Below are 5,909 nucleotides of genomic sequence, written 5' to 3'. Positions count from 1 at the left end.
GCCCGTTGCGAGTGCAGTTATATCTTCAGTTAGCTGTAGCTGTTAGGTTCAGTAGAAGGATGGCTGAGATCGCTCCTCACCTTTTCAATGCTCGTTGCTAGCCGTTAGATCGTACTGTTCCGTTTCAGGCCGTTACTGTTACTTTTCTGGCTGTTGCCGGGTACGCTGTCCACCTATAAAGGTAGCCGGGTTGTGGCTGTCCTGGGTATCGAATCTCCATGAGAATTGCCGTGATGGCTAAGTAAACATACAACTAATACAAAAATCCTAGATTTGGGCGAGTTTTCCCCATTTCCTCTCTTCAAGTCCATAGTCTATGATCTAAATTATAGTTAGGTCCTGACACTCGTGCTCCTCCGGCGCCCGTGCTCCGTTGTGGCGGGCTCTTCCTCCTCCCTGCCTGCTACGTGTTCGATGAAATGCCAAGGCGGACATGACAAAAAATGCGTATGTCCCCGTTGGACGCACCGTCCGACCCGTTTGAAAAAGTGGACACGGACGAGTAAACGGACGAAAAGCGGACAAAATCGATGTCCGTTTAGGTCACCCCGTTGGAGTTGCTCTGAGTACAAATCCGCAGACGAGCTCGTCTGCTCCCGCTAGGTGTGCCAATCGAACAAGGGCACGTCGGGAGGTGCACTGAATGCGAACGTAGAGGCCAGGGGGACAGGAGTATACGGTGATATAAGATCCCGTCACGGAAGCAGTTCACATGTTCCGACGGTACAGGCTTATGAATAGCTGACGTTTCAAAGCTTGCTTAAAAATAAAAACTCTTAGCGCTCCCGGGACGCTACCCGCGAGCACCATGGCAGAACCCTAGCGCCGCCACCCTCCGGGCGTCCTCCTCCCCTTCTTCCCCTCGCCGCCGCCGGTGGGCGCGGGCGGTGGCGGGGCTTCTCCTCCTCTCCCGTCTGGATTCATGGGCTGCGCGGGCGCCGTTTTGGCCTCTGGCGGCGGGGTCAGGCGGTGCCGGCGGCGGCTTTGCAGGGGCGGCGGCGGTGCGGCGCTGTTGCGGGGCGTCCCGGTCGGCTCCGGGATATGGAAGCGGCGGCCGGCTGGGACTCTGCCTAGATCCGGTTCGTCTCGTCCTTGGGTGCCTCGGGTGCTACTCGGGGCTCAAGTGTTCGCGGCGCGGCTCGGGTGGCCTGCCGGTGGCATGGATGGCTAGGGCGCGTCGGGTTTCCTGGTGCAGGGAGCGAGCGTGGCTGCCGGGCGGAGGTGCTTTCGGTGGCGGTGTATCTGCACATCGGCTCCCTACGGCGCGGGCTGAGAGCGCCATGGCCTGGCCCTGGTGGTTGGTGACCCCGAGGTCGTCGGGCGGCAGCTGCTGACGGCGGTCGTGTCAGCAGCTCTTCTCGCGGGCATGGAGGCGGGGCTGAGGTTAGTGGGTGGTGGCTATGGTGTTGAACGGCGGTGACGGGACTTGGCTAGGCGAGCCGAGGGGTTATGCAGAGAAGAAGACTGACACTGTTGTAGTTCCTGCAGTCGGAAACAACTTTGATTCACTTGGAGAAGCATATGACTATTACAACCTGTATTCCTGGGAAATTAGGTTTGGAATTAGGTACGGAAAAAGGAGACTGAACGTTGAGAGAACAAAATGTATGCAGGAGATAGTCTGCGACTGCTCGGTTAGTATTATTTTTTATTCACCGTTATCATAACAAACTGAGCTGATGTATCACACTTATGCTTATGCCTAGAAAAAAAAATCTGACATTGTTATTTGTTACGACATTTTGCAGGGGTCCCAAAAAGAAGTAATACACGGTCTTACCGATGTAGGTGCCCAGCGATGATACGGTTGCTCTGGTCAAGAGACAACGGCGGGTACATAAACGAGCACATGCCATCCATAATCACTCTCTTACAGATAAGTCTGGCTAGAAAGTATACTCGCAGACATATCGATATATACACACGTGACCTTGTTAAGTAGCTCCGTGAAAATAATGTTAGCTTCTGCAAGGTGTACAATATAATTTATACACTCGGATTGCCACCATAAAATGTTCTCTTGGATATAGCTTTTCGGTGCCACCAAAAATTGCCTATATTGGTGTCGATAATCACTCGTAAAATGGAAAGAATTGGGAGGTGTGTTAAAATTGTGAGATAGCCTTGTAGGATGAGGTGCTCTATTGTACTTGAGCAAGGATCTGGAGTATTAGTTGTGTTCTTGCATGAAGCACTTACTTTTAGCCTAGACTATTTACAGATTGAGACTGACATTCACATGTGAATTACTTAATTCAGTATGTTACAACTTAATACCGTACTGAGTACAGTACTATTACTGACTTTGGCTTTGTGCGACCTTGCATCAGTACTATATTTTTGGCATCTATAGAACACTTGTGTAGTTTCTTGGTTTTAAACATTTAATCAGCTTCCATCCACTTCAAATGTAGTTAATTGGCCTTAGTTTTATCAGCAGTCCATGGTTATTTGATAATTGATAGACTTAGAATTGAAGTAGCTTTTGCACAGCATGGCAGCTCCTGTCAAACATATTCTTTTTTTCCTTTGCCTAACATTAGCAAAACCTGAACAGTCCACAAATAGTTCTCCTTGTTTTTTGCTAGTTCTTGCACATACATTAGATGACTTCTGAGCTGCCAACAAAGCCAATTTTTTTCTTGGTTTTTTGTTTGGAGAATGGATAAGCAGCATTCATTTTGTTAAGTCTTTACATGCTTGTTCATGCAAAGATCTGTTTGCATGCTGCATTCATGCATATCAAGACTTTTAATTCATTTATTTCTTATCGCGGATTTGACCTATGTAGCATCCAGAAAAAAGATGCCTCACATTTATCACGGGTTTGAACTGATTTTTGGTATATGAGGCCATGAACTGAGATTCCATTATTATTTTTACTGCTATTTCCTTAAAATTTTCGTTTCTTACAAGAATTTGAGTATTTCACGCTATGTTTCAATTTGCGATGATTAGAGAAGATGGTGGAGGAGGCTGCTAGGCTTGCCAAGGTGATGGGAGAGGAACTAATTAATTGTTAGTTTACTTAAGCATCTTGCAGAGTGAGTTCTGTTTTCGCGACTAGTTTCGCCACAATAAATCTGAGAATGAACGTTGGGCTCATATGAAAGCCTATTTTGTTGTTCCTGTAAAACATATTCCTTTTTTATCGTTCACAGATTCTCCTTGGTTTGGTCTTGGAGAAGATAATTCTTTCTCATGCCGGACAATTTGAATGCTTACTACCTACGAAGCATGGACACGGCAGGAATTGCTAATCTGCCATTCGGATATGGCGGGATACGGGGAGACGGGGACACAGCAGGATATCCGTATCCCCCATTAAAATGAAAGAAAAAAAATGCGGGGTACGGTGGGATACGTATGTGACACAGTTGGGATACGACCTGGCCCCAAAACAGCCCTGGCCCAAAACGAAACCCTATTTTTTTGCATGAGTCGCAGGGACCTCTCCACACAAAAACGAGGTGCTCCCAGGTCGCAGCCTCTCCTGGATCGAAGACATCATCGCCTGGACTCAACCGGCGACCACTACCCCAGCACCAGCAGACAGCAGCCTCTCCTCCCGACGGCAGGTAACCCTCCCAATCTCCAAACCCAGCAGCCTCTCCTCAACTTCATCTCATATTTTATTCTGATTCCTTCCATTAAGCTGCTGGATGGTCTGCTTGCTGCTCTTTGAATGCTTGTAGTAGTCATGCTGCTCCTGGCCTGCTGCTGCTGCTGCTGTGTGTTGCTACCCATGTCATGTTTGCTAGTTACTTGTGCTGCTGTCGAACATGAATGATGATTGATGAATGCTTGCTCCTTGTACTGCTTGATGTTAGGTAACATGGCATGGGGGGACGAGGATCAATCAAGCACTTGATAAAAGAGACACCAAATGGGGCAGTATTCTCTATTCTGATCTCTTTCTCATTAATTTTCTGTCTTAACTTTATATGTGGATCAACCCAATCACTGGGTGGATTAATTCCACTAGGGGATTGGTTCCCCTATAACCAAACAAGGCCTACGGTTGTCCTGCATCTGGTGGAACATCGTAACAAAGATGGACTTTGCCTTAGCCGTGTAGCCAGTTTCAGAAATGGTGTTCATCGTGTACTTGGTTTTTCCTGTAGGGCGAGTGCAGTTTTTGTTTTTTGGTTTGGACCTACATAAATTATGTTGTTCAATCATACGGGCGGGGATTCTAACTTGTGGAGCCCATGTCATGAATTTTCAGGCAGCATGGGTGATGAAAGCTAAACGCCATTGGAGCAGCATGCGAGTGAGGTGTACACTAGGGCCCATGTTCGAGAAGTTTGGCGAGATACTGTACGAAGCAGGGCAGTACAAGGTCGAACCTGTTGAGCAAGGCATGAAGTACCTAGTGCGGCAGCACCATCCGGAGAGGCATGACAAATGGTGCAAGGTGGTGTATGAGGTCACAGTTAGGGGGTGATCAGTTTCTATGTGAGTGCGGCAACTTTGAGCACACGAGAATGTTGTGCAGTCATTCACTGAAGGTACATAAAATTTGTTCAAATGCTTCATGCCTGTAGGCGACGGTGTTTAATGGACCAACATGCGGCATCTCGATTAATGATGCTACTTGGGTGCAAGTCATGGATTTTATGGGAGTCACGGAGACACACCAGACAGGTGTGACATGCCGAAGAAACCGAGGAGGTAGCTGAAATGCACCAACTGTGCCGTAGGTGGTCACCGGCGAAACACATGCGGAAACCCAAGTATCGTGCTTCATGCAGTGCCTCCTGCTGAAACCCCAATCCGGCTGGAGGGGACAGGTTTGTAGTTAGCTTTGTTTCTAGTTTTGCGTCCAATTTGTAAAATTTGATTTTGTCTTGCTAGTAGGATTTTCTTAAGGCTGGTCATAGTGAGAGTAATATAGGTAGTAACATAGATGCCACATAAGCAAAAAGAGTGAGGTGGCAAGTAGTTAATGAGGAGAGAGGCAAATGGAGTAACATAATATGTTACCATGACATAGCGCTTCCCAATGCAAAATGAGTCTACAAAGTAATAAATGAAGGTATCTATGTTACCACATATATGACACCACCCACTATGAAGGTAGTAACATATGCATGTTACTAGTCTAAGTTACTCTCCACTATGACCAGCCTAAACCTGTGTGCATTTAACGTAACCCTGTGTCACCCGCAAAATAAGCCATCCATTGGTAATCAGTGTGCTAATTGTACAAGTATTGTGAAAACTTATGATTGTTAACGAGGCATGTTCCTATATTTTCTCGGATCACTTCCTATTGTTGCTGCATTAGCCGCTGCACATATTGCAAGCCTGCTGTCACAAGGTGCTGTGCGAACATCTCCAGAATGGTACTGTGCTAGCAGGTGTTGCGTGTTTTTTTTACAAAGATTGTTATTACAAAAAACTTAGACAATGAATATGTTGCCTCAGACGTAATGTCAATCAGCAAACAGCTTATAAAATGAGTGACAAGTACCTTAGCCACAACTGTTGACACAGTCAGCAAACAGCACTCCTGGAACGACGCCTGTGTGTACGGCTGCCGTTACGGTGTGTACGTCCCACGGCAATAAAATGAGTGTTCACGGTGTGCCGACGCGCACAGGTCGGCCGTTACGTACCGGGCGTCGTCACCGTGTCCAGAAAACGGCCGTCAGCTACGCGCGCGGGTCCAGCCAACCCATATACGGCCCAAGATAAAAGATTTTAGAGGTAAAAGCACCCAGGTATCCTAACTTGCATAAAATGTGATGATTTAGTCCTAAACTTGCAAAACTCAACCCCACCATACCCCAACTTGCACTGCATGTGGCGTTTTAGTCCCAGGCTAATGACAGCTCGACAAGTGGCAGCCAGGTGGCTAGCCCAGTCGTCGCATGCACTTTTGCAGACCCCCCCCCCCCCCGCCG

At 47.5% G+C, this 5,909-nt stretch overlaps 1 long non-coding RNA gene across 1 annotated transcript; it reads left to right on the top strand.

Annotated features, from left to right (window-relative positions):
• The first annotated feature begins 784 nt into the window (after positions 1–784).
• Positions 785–5,160, top strand: LOC123140860 (uncharacterized). Its single transcript, XR_006470078.1, has 4 exons — positions 785–1,634; positions 1,749–3,578; positions 3,831–4,458; positions 4,548–5,160. It is a non-coding gene; the product is annotated as an uncharacterized lncRNA (long non-coding RNA).
• Positions 5,161–5,909: the final 749 nt, after the last annotated feature.

This window comes from Triticum aestivum, chromosome 6D (genome assembly GCF_018294505.1).
Source record: "Triticum aestivum cultivar Chinese Spring chromosome 6D, IWGSC CS RefSeq v2.1, whole genome shotgun sequence".
Taxonomy (NCBI): domain Eukaryota; kingdom Viridiplantae; phylum Streptophyta; class Magnoliopsida; order Poales; family Poaceae; genus Triticum; species Triticum aestivum.
This window is presented reverse-complemented; position numbering and strand designations above follow the sequence as displayed.